This window comes from Ctenopharyngodon idella, chromosome 24 (genome assembly GCF_019924925.1).
Source record: "Ctenopharyngodon idella isolate HZGC_01 chromosome 24, HZGC01, whole genome shotgun sequence".
NCBI lineage: Eukaryota > Metazoa > Chordata > Actinopteri > Cypriniformes > Xenocyprididae > Ctenopharyngodon > Ctenopharyngodon idella.
Window position 1 is genome coordinate 5,964,267 of NC_067243.1, and position 13,693 is coordinate 5,977,959.

General features: G+C 35.8%; 1 protein-coding gene across 2 annotated transcripts in view; it reads right to left on the reverse strand.

The window, feature by feature from the left end:
- The window catches only part of si:dkey-82f1.1 (DENN domain-containing protein 2A), a 48,471-nt gene that overhangs the window by 23,134 nt on the left and 11,644 nt on the right, over nt 1-13,693 (reverse strand). The window lies entirely within an intron of this gene.

Here is a 13,693-nt window from a genome sequence, read left to right on the forward strand (position 1 = left end):
AAATCACGTGTCCAAGTTCAAAATATCGAAGAGACCAAACTTGACTCGACATGACCCACGACCTCTTACTTCCCTCTGCTCTGTGTTTTAAAGGAGCCAGTAATTATCAACCAGCCAATAAAGAACTTGCTAAGCAGTCGGGTCTGTTTTCGAGGGATCCGCACCCGCGCCACAGGTGTTATCACTTAACCAGCACATTTGGAGAGGATTGTCAAGTGTGTACGTGTGCGTCTGTTCTTTTTGTTCTGCCAAACGGAAGTATGACAATGTCCATGGGACACAAGCGGGGGTGCAACATAAACGAACCCCATCTGTTTCCACGTTCTGCGAGTGCCATTCCACATGTGCAACAGTTCAACGATTAACCCACATTCCCAGCATTCTGCCTCCACTGGAGCCGGCCGTAAAAACCTTCCTCTCTAGCGCAGATGACGTAAAGGTTACCAAACTGTGCTATTTCGAGACTACCACGTTGCTTTGCGTCGGCGATTAGGCCTCTGTTGTGTCGATGGGCTCCAGTGGTACTCAGTGTGTTGATGTATCTGTGGGCGAGTATTCCTTGGCATCATTGGTTGTTTTTCTGAGCGTCACCAAGAGCAATAATGAGAGCGTTGTTGTGCTGTGGAGTTTCACACTTTGGTGTGGTGAGACCTCGTATTTTGATAAGCAATTAATGTAAACCATCCAAAACTTCTGGTAGTATACTGGAGAAGACCTGACTGAAAAAAATAATAATAATAAAATAAATTAAAATAATTATTAAAAAAATATATAAAAAACAAAATAAATTATATAAAACTAAATAATTTAAATGAAATCCTATTAAATATTAATACATTTATTTATTAAATAATTAATCAAATTACTCTGATTACTCTGACATACGATAAAATAATTTAATTCAATTGTAAACTAAAATTAATAATTAAAAATGAAATAAAAAATAAATGAAAAGGTACAATTAAATTTAATTTAATTCAAGTATATGTGTACAAATTTTAATACTGATAATTATAAAAACAAATTATATAAAACAAAATCATTTAAATGAAATCGTACATTTATTTATTAACTAATTAATCAAATTAATTAACAGTGGTACTCTGATAGATACTTATTTCTGTAAAAAAAAATTATTGACATGCTACAAGTCTAAATGTCCCACATAGGACAAAATAATTTAATTAAATTGTAAATTAAAATGAATAATTAAAATAAATAAATAAATAAAAAGATAAAATAAAAAAATAATATAAAATAATAAAAAATAAATTAATAAAAAAGATCAAATTAGAAAATAAAATAAAATAAATTTAATTTAATTCAAGTATACATATACAAAATTTTATATTGATAATTATTAAAAAATAAAATAAATATAAAAAACAATAAATTATATAAAACAAAATCATTTAAATGAAATCATATTTAATATTAATACATTTATTTATTAAATAATTAATAAATTAATTAACAATGGTACTCTGATAGATACTTCTATCTGTAAAACAAATTACTGACATGGTACAAGTCTTAATTTCCCACATAGGACAAAATAATTTAATAAAATTGTAAATGAAAAATAATAATAAAAATAAAATAAAAATAAAATGAACTAAAACAAATGGATGGATGGATGGATGGATGGATAGATAGACAGATAGATTCTATCTTTCTTTAGTTTGCTGTCTTTCTCTTATTCTTTCTATCTTCTCTCTCGCTCTAAGTCGACCTACAGCCCTAAATGATTTTCAGCTGTGTGTGTGTGTGTGTGTGTGTGTGTGTGTGTGTGTGTGTGTGTGTGTGGAGTCACATGTTTGCGGAGTAACATCAGCGTTCCCCTCTCTCTCTCTCTTTCTGAAAATGCAAAGAAGGGAGAGAGAGAAATGAAAAAGGAAAGAGCCAGAGTTTGAGCATGCCGTGTACAGCTGAGCTGAAGTGTAACAGTCCATTCTAGGTTCAAGCATAGGTGGAATATATTTTGTAAATTTGTATAATATAACTTGTAAGTCATTTAACATCACCGTGCACGCTTAGTGTCAGGGGTTTGTTCAAATGAGCAATAGTTACACCACTCAAAATCAGCTCATCCTGATCCTGCCACACACAGTAAATCTGACAGTAGCCGTGTTTATAACCTTAATACCGGGGTCTCTTCAGTGTCTTTGTTCTCTTCACCATTGTTAAATGTGACCCCTGCGAGATAAGGCGACTTCCAAACCGATGTGGAGAAAGTGAGCCATCTGTTCCAGCCAATAAAAAACTCTATGACCTGAGGGACCTTTACTTGTCCCGCCCCCTGACCCGATGGCCATCAGCTGATTGGATGACAGGACGGATCTGGAGACCTCGAGTCGCTGCAGCTCAGTAATGCTCAGTTTTATTGCTCTTTCATAGCTCAGGAGATTTAATGGAGCTTCCCGTAATGTTTCTCTGAAGTATCGGCTTTGTCTCAGATGCTTCTTCTATATTTCCTAAAAATATTTGCAAATAAATGCGTTTAATGCAACTTTATTCACATACATAAAGTATACTTGCATAGGGTGATATATACTATATATATATCTGTCAGATACTTAATATACTCAGATTAGTGTAGAAAGCTATTGCGATATCACATGAGTGAAGGACAGCGAGGGTCGGGCTACGGCCATCAGAAGCCATCAGTAATGTTATGCAAGCGACTAACAGCCTCAAACAGCAGATCTTTATCATTCCTGAGACACACGGAGCAGATACAGAGGGAAGAGAGGACACAATCCGTGCTTATTAAGTTAAAGAGCGCAGGAAAAAGTTTTTTTCCGGCAGACCAGAAAAGCTTTTAGTGTGCGATAACGGCTGCAGAGTAAACATGTCAGTTACAGATGGTTTGTGTGCTTGTTTTGTTATAGTTACGAACTTTTAAACCAACTAAGACCTTTATAAATACACAAATAATGTCCTGATTAAAATTTCAAAATGCCAAAAAGTGTACCTGTAAATAATGTAAAAAATAAATAAATCTAAATAAATAAATATATAAATGCTAAATAAATTTATAAAAAAAAAACAAATAAATAAAAAAACAAAATAAATAAATAAATAAAACCAAATACATAAATAAAATCCCTAAATAAATAAATAAATCCAGAATAAATAAATAAAAACCCAAAATAAATAAATAAAAAACCCTATTATTATTACAAAAAACCCTGAAAAAAATAAAAACTTTTATAACTACACAAATTAATCTCAAAATAAAATCTCAAAATGCCAAAAAGTATCTGTAAGAGCTGTAAATAATGTGAACATAAATAAATAAACCTAAATAAATAACCCTAAATAAAAAACTAAACTAAATTATTAAATTAAAAAAAAACTTTTATAAATACACAAATAATGTCCTGATTAAAATTTCAAAATGCCAAAAAGTGTACCTGTAAATAATGTGAAAAATAAATAAATCTAAATAAATAAATATATAAATGCTAAATAAATTAATAAAAAAAAAACAAATAAATAAAAAACCAAAATAAATAAATAAATAAAACCAAATACATAAATATAATCCCTAAATAAATAAATAAATCCAAAATAAATAAATAAATAATACCAAATACATAAATAAAATCCCTAAATAAATAAATAAAAAACCCTATTATTATTACAAAAAACCCTGAAAAAAATAAAAACTTTTATAACTACACAAATTAATCTCAAAATAAAATCTCAAAATGCCAAAAAGGGTCTGTAAGATCTGTAAATAATGTGAACATAAATAAATAAACCTAAATAAATAACCCTAAATAAAAAACTAAACTAAATTATTAAATTAAAAAAAACTTTTATAAATACACAAATAATGTCCTGATTAAAATTTCAAAATGCCAAAAAGTGTACCTGTAAATAATGTAAAAAATAAATAAATCTAAATAAATAAATATATAAATGCTAATAAATTAATAAAAAAACAAATAAATAAAAAACCTAAATAAATAAATAAATAAAACCAAATACATAAATAAAATCCCTAAATAAATAAATAAATCCAGAATAAATAAATAAAAACCCAAAATAAATAAATAAAAAACCCTATTATTATTACAAAAAACCCTGAAAAAAATAAAAACACTTATAAATACACAAATTAATCTCAAAATAAAATCTCAAAATGCCAAAAAGTGTCTGTGAGAGCTGTAAATAATGTGAACATAAATAAATAAACCTAAATAAATAATCCTAAATAAAAAACTAAACTAAATTAATAAATTAAAAAAAAAAATACACAAATAATGTCCTGATTAAAATTTCAAAATGCCAAAAAGTGTACCTGTAAATAATGTGAAAAATAAATAAATCTAAATAAATAAATAAATCCTTAATAAATTAATAAAAAAACAAAAAAACACTAAATAAATAAATAAACAAAAAATAAATAAATAAACACACACACACACACACACACACATATATAAAATCCAAAAATTTAAATTAAATTGTATTAAATAAATAATTAATATTATTATTATTACAAAAATACACAAATTAATCTCAAAATAAAATATCAAACTGCCAAAAACATAAATAAATAAACCTAAATAAATAAATAAATAAATAACCCTAAATAAAAAACCTAAATAAATAAATATTACATATATATATGTATATGTGAAACAAAATTATTTAAATTAAAAAAACTTTTATAAATACACAAATTATGGCCTAATTGCCTAATTAAAATCTAAAAATGCCGAAAAGTGCCTGTAAGAGCTGTAAGTAATGTTAAAAATAAATAAATAAACCTAAATAAATAAATAACCCTAAATTAAAAAACCTAAATAAATTAATAAAAAACAAAATAAATTAATAAAAAACCCAAAAAAAATAAAAATAAATAAATAAATAAATACAGAATATGTTATATGCATCATAATCTCTATGCTGACAGATTTCAGAAAGTAGTGTATCAAGAAGGGTTTTTGTGCTACAAATCTGTAAAAACACTTCAGCTCTTACAGACACTTTTTGTTAACTGCAGAAAGAAATGCATGTAATGTATTTTGCAAACACTACTATTTAGTTTAAATGAAGAACAACAGAAGCTAATGGGAGGTCGACAAGAGCGCAAGTTTTGTGGAGCAGCTATTTAACTTGGCAAATTTCCTCGGATTCAGCAAAAGAATGCAGATTTGTCACGTTTACTGTACATAACAGCGTTATATGAGTGGAACGACGTGTAAAAATGTCAGCGTATCAGGCGATGTGAGGAGACCTAATGGAAATGGAAGGCCATCTGCGTTTAGCTATAAATCTTTTCATTTTTTCTCCGTCATTCTCTCTCACTCGGATCAAACCCCGCTGCAGAGCCGGACTGTAGGAGGGTTTCATTAGGGACGTGCAGCAAGCATTCACGAACACACACATGCAAACAAAGGGTCAGATTCACAAAGGGGAGGTCAAATCCGCATGACATCAGCGGGAACGTTCCAGAATCTTGCATTGCAGACCGTGTTCATGCGCTTTAACGATACAAAACGCAGGTCTTAGTGCTCAAATACAGAGAGAGCACTCAAAAATAGCACTTCTGTCATCATTTACTCGATCATTTACTCTGAATGTTCAAGCAGCAGTTTTTCATGCAACAAGAGAGGAAAAGCTAAAAAAGACTAATAAATGTATTGCATATGACTTCAGTCCACCTTGTAATTGCAAAAGAAGTATGCTTTTGTGTCCCACAGAAGAAAAAGAACATTAGAGTGAATACATGATGCATGATTAATCCTTTTATGTTTCGAATGAAGCGCAGTGATGAAATCTCTCCTAATGGAATGTTTTTCAGTCCGAGATGTGTCAAGTATCTGCGCTGAACAAGTGACCGAGAGCTTTAACTCTGTTTCTCCTCCTCCTCACAGCTGGTTCTCATAAAGCCTTCACTCGGCTGTGGCCCTGAGGGCCCTCGAAACGATGACATCATGCTCTCTGCACTTCTCCAAAACAGAGAGATAGATGTGTGATTTCCACAGAGAGAGGACCGCTTGGCCGTCACTGATATTGAGAGTCTGGAGCCAAATCGCAATCGCATTTACTCTTCGTTCTCCGTCTTTCCTGTTTGTGGGTTTAGATTCCGCTGACACGAACGGGAAGACGCTCAGCAAATTCGCCAAATAACTCAGATACTTGCTAATTAAAGGATGCAAGAAAACTTAGGAACTATTCTCATCAGACCCAAGTGGAATCTGCAAACTTTTCCCACATATTCTGGAACGTGCAGAATTATGCGGAGTGAAAGATCCCCCCCAAAAAAAGTTTTTCCACTTAAACTTCCTGTTTCAAAAGGAAATACATCAACACAGCAAAGAAACCTGGGGGTCTTTAAAGGGATAGTTCACCCAAAAATGAAAATTATCCCATGATTTACTCATCCTCAAGCTATCCTAAGTGTATATGACTTTCTTTTTTCAGACGAACACATATATTTAAAAATATCCTGGCTCTTCCAAGCTTTATAATGGGAGTGAATGGGGGCCGAGATTTTGAAGCCCAAACAGAAGGCATCCATCCATCGTAAAAGTAATCCATACAGCTCCAGGGGGTTAAAGGCCTTCTGAAGTGAAGCGATGGGTTTTTGTTAGAAAAATATCCATATTTAGTACTTTATAAACTAAAATAACTACACTCTAAAAAATGCTGGGTTAAAAACAACCCAAGTTGGGTTATTTTACCCAGCAAAATAGGTTGGAAATTAAAAATCAGACACATAATCACTAGAGGCAAAAATAATAATCAAAAGGTGAACATTTATTAATAAGCAATTTAAAAAATGTTTACTGTTTAATTATTATTCATTACACTTCTTAATAAATGTTAATTTCCAAAATATTATGGGTTCATTTTAAGCGAGCAATACAGTAATTTTTAAACAATAGTTGGGTGAAATAAAACTACCAAGCAGGTTGTGCAAACATTTAACCCAACCGCTGGGTTTGTCCATTTTCAACCCAACTTGGGTTGTTTTTAACCCAGCATTTTTTAGAGTGTAGCTTCCGGCAGACGGCCTAGAAAGTTGACTTAACCCCGGGACGCACCAAGCTAACAATCGCTTGTTGGGCAACGTCGGACCATTTTTAAGCGTCAGCCAACCAATTTTTTCCGGTGTTTTCTGCACCGTTGGCTCTAGTCGGACGCCATCGGGTTTTTTGGGACCGATTAAACATGTAGAATTGGCGTCGGGCCGTCAGGCGAGAGAGAGGACTCTCTCTGTTCAGGATTGGTTGGAGTCAAAGCGTGAAAATAATAGCAAAACAGTGAGCAAACAAGTCAAGGCAGTACAGACAGAAGGCTCTTTTAGTTTTACGTCATGTACCCGAGTGTTCCTGGGTGAATGTTTAATATTAACGTGAGCATGTGTGATATTCAAAACGGTAAGAACGCGCTGCTTTGTTTACTGATTGTGTATCTCCCTTTCTGAATTACGAATATAGACGAATATATATGAAAGAAATAGACACAGCGGTCTCCTACACGCAGGTGCAGAACACGCGTGCTGGCTAACAGTTGACTGTAGTTCTCTCTGCGTTTTCACGTGCAGTTTTTTTGCCCGGACGCAGGTGACACAAGACGACAACACAGTCGGCTTTTATCAGTGCTAGTTCTTTGGCGTTGGTTTGGTGTGTTCCTACCCTAACGCCAAAGAGAAATCTCTGACCCGACGCATGACGTAATGATGAACACAGAAGTGCAGAGGATAGAGCAAAACAAAACACCGGTCATGAATTAGAAACTTAAAATGAGAATTTTTAAAGAGAAATGTCGGAGGATTTCGATATAAGAGAAGATGAGCTTGAGTTTGTTACACAGCCCTATTTGTTTGAACCGCGAGAGGCGTCTAAACTTACGATACTCCTACACTGTACATCATACATCCCGTCAGGGGTTACTCTTTTGACGCAAGTAGTTTTGCGAAAGCCGTCTGCCTAGCTAGTTATTTTAGTTTATAAAGTTTTAAATATGGATATTTTTCTTACAAAAACCCATCGCTTCGCTTCAAAAGGCCTTTATTAACCCCCCGGAGTCGTATGGATTATTTTTATGAAGGATGGATGCACTTTTTTGGGCTTCAAAATCTTGAACCCCATTCACTACCATTATAAAGCTTGGAAGAGCCAGGATATTTTAAAATATATCTCTGATTGTGTTCGTCTGAAAAAAGAAAGTCATATACACCTAGGATGGTGAGCAAATCATGGGATAATTTTCATTTTTGGGTGAACTATCCCTTTAAGTATGGTATTATGTGTTAAAGCTGAGAGTACTAACTCTTAAAGATAGCAAATATTTGCAAACCTGCAATATATGAAAACATTTCAGTTCTGCAGAAATAGCAAAGCGACCACTCAAAACACACTAGCATCCACATAGCATTGCAATGAAAACCATCAACCACCCCTAACACTTCTGCAGCACAGCAGTGACGTTTACTCAGGTAAATCACCACCCTTTCCTCAATCTCTACAAATCTATTTCTATATACTTCTCTTCCCAATCACGCACACACACACGCTACATAAATGTACAGCTCTGCCATTGTTATCCTCTGTGGGAGAGGACAAGCTTTAGACAGGAACAATTCTAGGTCGGCCACAGAATGAGACAGGAAGTGGAGAGGATACGTCAAACAATTCATTTATGTGTGTTGGTGCCCCCCTATCAGTGCCTTCCAAATATAATCCCACTGAGAATTGTTGTGCTTTTGAATCGCAGCTATGTTCCCTGTTGTTGCGGTGTCTGGATTGTAAAACATTACAATAACATTCACATTACTTATTGTTAACGATACTCTTCCGGGACATGGAGGATGATGATGGCTGTTTACATTTGCTCGGGTCAAATGAGCACAGTGAAACCGTAGAAGTTGTAATTATGGTTTTCAGACAGAACCACATGACCAACCGCGCGACACTTTAGGCCTAGGAGACCTCAAGGGAGAAAACAGCATGACAAACTCTTATTTTCTTGTTTACGCAAGCGTTAGCTAAGGGCGACATCACGGACAGTTAGTCACACAGGAAGGGAGATAACAGGATGTGGAATTACAAGACCCCAGTAATCTCTAATGTGTCTTCTCTGGGGTTTTAAAAGAGATCTCAACAATGTTTCACAATGTGCTCAGATTTGCCAAGACATTATAGTCTGCAATCAAATGTTAATCTAATTTAAGTGAGTTGGTTTGATCATGTTCCCATAGGAAAGAAAAATCAGAAATGAGATCTCTTTAATGTCTCTATTGTTTCTTCTGGACAGCAAAGTGCCAATGGAGATTTTTTGCTTTTCTGTTTCTCCTGAGAAAATAAAAAGAAAGCAGTAATCTCACATGTGTCTCCTCTAGAGATTCAAGAGAGATCTCAATGGCTCAAAGTGTAGTCAGGTTTTCCAAGAAGTCTGCAATCAAATGCCAGAGATCTTAATATGAACAGATTATTCTTCTTAAACTCTCCCAAGGCCAGAAGATTTGAGTAAAGGCCCGTTCACACCAAGAACGATAACTATATAGATAGCGATATAGATATAAAAATCGTTATAAATGTAAAAGAATAGTACTGTCCACACCACAGCTATAATGATATAGAGGAACAATATCGCTGGGATCACTTTCAGAACGATTTTTTCCAGCTGTTGAACGATAAAACACTGACAGCCAATCAGAATCCGTTCTAATTTAAGGGCTCACGCATTTAAAATGACAGACGACATTGCGGAGAAGTTAATCGCCGAGGTCCAGAAAAAGACACCACTATTTGACAAGTCAAACCCCCTTTTTAAGGATACTTTAAAGAAAATGGATACATGGAAAACAATCGGTCATACCCTCGGAATAAATGGTGAGATCATTATGGCAGGCTAGCAAACAGCATAAAATTACCTCAAGTATCCAGCGCTAGTTTCGACAACAATGTCTTGCTTGCTTTAAAGTTGCAGTGATTTTAACGATCTAAGCGCATGGTCTGAAGCGCATGGCGCAGGTGCACCGAATCCACTTTTGCTAGTTTAACGACGAAAAAATGGTCGGCGCCAGGTGCATGGTCTAAAAGGGTTGTACCTAGTCTTGTTACCGAGTCATGGGTGTGTTTTGGGCGTAACGTGCAATAAACCAATCAGAGTGTCATCTCCCATTCCCTTTAAAAGCCAAGCGCGCTTGCACCATGGCGGATTGCTATTTACATAGTGGAATATAGACACCCTCAACCTGACCCTCAAATTGCCATGATTGGTCAAATAATTAGCCAATTTCATTCGTCATTACTGCAAAATAATTGTGCACCCGCCTATAGGTGCATATTACTAACGCGCCCTTTAATTAACAAAAAATAAATAAATACTGCGGCATTGACTTTAGACCAGGTTTTTGTTGGTCAATGGCGCAGTCGTTTTCAGTTGCCTCAAAATAGCAACACGCCAACAATGCACCTGAACACACCTCGTTTTCAGACCAGCACGCCCATTGGCGAACAGATGCGTGCAAGTTAATTTGCTATTTAAACAACATGTTGCTGGACGTGAAAATGACAACAGCATCGGGCTGAAACTAGCAAAAAACACTTGTATCGCGTCTGGCGTCGCATTGCGCCGGGTGTATGATAGGGCCCTAGGCGTCGTTTTTGTTCCACTATATTGACTTTGTCAGCTAAATTCACTGTTAGATTAGATCGATTAGCTAGATTCACTCAAAACATAGCATGCTGAGGATATCTGCTGGTTAAAGCCGTGTAAATGCAACAAGAACAGCAAAAACATGTTGTACACACTTTGAAACCGCAGCACTTTATCCTTCATTGGCGTGGACGCAAATATAGCTATCATTATAGTTATCTTTATAGTTATCATTCCTGGTGTGAATGGGCCTTTATACTATGTTTCAGTGTTAAAGTTACAGATTTAAGTATCCAGAGAAAACCAGAGAAGGCAAAAGGAGACATTAGCACAAATTATTGGTTCTCCATTCCATCTCATATCTTTCTAGAAGAAGAAAAAAAACATTAAAGAGGTCAGTAACTATACTTTAAATAAAGTCCCAAAAAATTATAGAGGGGCCCATATGATTTTGATCTGAAGAGGAAAACCAATGTATGTGTTTCCTTGGATTCCAAATGTAACTGAAGGTCGTGAAGACCTTCACTCTGGTTCTTTGGTTTACATTCACTCTGGAAATGTTGATTTTGAGAGTGAGCTGAGGGCAAAAAAAAAAGAAGGGAAAAAGAGAAGAGAGGAGCAGAGAGAAATAAGAGGCTCAGTTGCTTGGTGGATCGTTGACTCCGGAAGAGGACTTTCCCAAGCTCTCGCCACGCAGGGCTCCGATGGGAATAGCGGAGGGAATTGTAGGAATCTGTCTGCGCAGAGGCGCATAGGGCCGGTGGGAATGGTCAGGCGGAACCACAGAAGCGTGAGGGAAAACAGGAAGTGTAACTGGAGATCTGGCTTTGAGTCAAGCCAAGAGCGGAGAAAACGTTGCGGTATGCGAGCATAGGGGCCACCATGAGTTTTGCTGATCGAGGACCACCACCTACATCCAAGATTAGCATTGTGATTCCTATATGGGACTGAGACAACTGCACTTAGATCAGCCAGAAATGGGCATTTCTGCTGCTATGGATATCCATTTCAAGTGGATTCTGGGTAAAGATTTGAATCCTCAAAAAACCACGGCCACCAAAAATCATCTTTTTCTTCATTCTGCATCCTCAGGACACTTCACAGCTCTGGGAGAGAAAGTCATTTCAATAAAATGCATCGTTTCAAACGTGTACACAAGATGACCTCTCATCACCCCGATCGTCCCTTGAAAATTTCCAAGTTTAAGGATACAAACAGGGATAAAAACAGAAGCTCAGCCACATGACTTCCAGAAAAGAATAGTCTTTGGAAATTCAGTGGTTTTCCCTTGTAATACAAGATCTCCAGAAGATCCAGAAACTGGGAAACTGCATGTTCCTCTGCAAACATAAGCTTTAATGCATCACCGGGTGTTAAAGCACAGATATTTCCATGATTTTCAGGGTAGGATTGTGCCCTGGCATGGAAAACAGGCGTTAATATCCAAAAAGGGCTTGTGAACATTTTATAGAATGTTCTTTGAGAGCCAAGTTGGTTAGTTTTAGATCAGTTATCCAAACCACTTCTGCCAATTTTATCCCGCAACTTTGCCTCCAGTTACAATTTGCTAATGTTCCGCTGCAACATTCCCAACACAAACATCTTATCCTCTTCAAGGTCCTGAAATTAGACGTGCCTCGAAGGTTAACCTTTTCACGATTTACATTTGCTGCTACAAGGTTTATGGCTATAGGGTTAGGGTTAATGCAGGACTTAAACAAGATGTTTTCCCTCAAAAAAAGCGGGGTATTCTTCTGAAGTGAGAATCTGATACAGGATTAGTTATCAAGGTTGCACATGTACATACCAGGCAGTATGTTTGAGCACGATTATAACAACTAAAGCATTGTGTGAAATCTCGGCCAGGTGTGTTTCCACCTGCACATGAGGACAAACTGTGTAACTCACATTACCGGAAACACCTCTGACAGCAAAAAAGAGCTTTGATGCTCAAGCAAATGAGTGAAAGAACAAAATGAACTTGTCAGTCGTGAGCTGAATGTAAAACGAATGACTTAATGATACCTTTTCAATTTAAGAGTGAGCATTGCAGGTTTGGTGTGCCAAACAAATCGGATTGAGGTCTTACAAGTAAGACCTTAGTAAGTCATTAGTTTCATATTTGTCCCTCAATAGAAGCATATCTCACCTGTTTTTTCTTTAGGACCCACATTTTACATTAGACATCATGTATCCAATACCACATTTAAAGGGGACCTATAATGCCCCTTTCACAAGATGTAATATAAGTCTCTGGTGTCCCCAGAATGTGTCTGTGAAGTTTCAGCTCAAAATACCCCACAGATCATTTATTATAGCTTGTCAAATTTGCCCCTATTTAGGTGTGAGCAAAAACATGACGTTTTTGTGTGTGTCCCTTTAAATGCAAATGAGCTGCTGCTCCCGCCCCCTTTCCAGAAGAGGGTGGAGCTTTAACAGCTTGCGCTTCGGTTGCTCAACAAAGCTGGAGAATCTCACGCAGCCAAAATGAGGATTGTCAGTAACGGAGTTCAGCCTTACATTGTTCAAACCGGAGTCGACACTGATGGAGAGACTCAGGAAGAAGTTACAACTTTTAGAAAGAATCTGGATGTTTCTGAATGGTTGGTGGATAAATTTATGTAGTTGATGTGGAGTTGATTCAACTCATCGACTAGCATGTGCCGTCATGTTAATCTTTTGTGCAAATCCAGCGTTGAATTGACTCTAGTTTGCGAAGCAGTCCGGCGTAAAATGACGGCATGTCAACAACACTCTAAAGCAGCCCAACATGGCCTCACTCCCTTTGTTGCGTGTTCCTGGGGGTGGGGGTTATGTAAATTTTGGGGTTTGTGATGTCACCAACATGGGAAGAAGCTTGTTGTAGTCCTTAAAAAGCGATTTCTATAAAAGAAAATATCTCCCTTTGCATTGAACTTTGAGCGTCGTAACTTTGCAGATGTTGTCTATGCTCAAAAAGCAACATTACACACTAACTAAAATTAAAAAAGTGAAATCATAATCAACCACCCCTTTAATAGTCTTGATTGTATTTTCTTGTACTTTGTAATTTGTTCACAGTATTCTA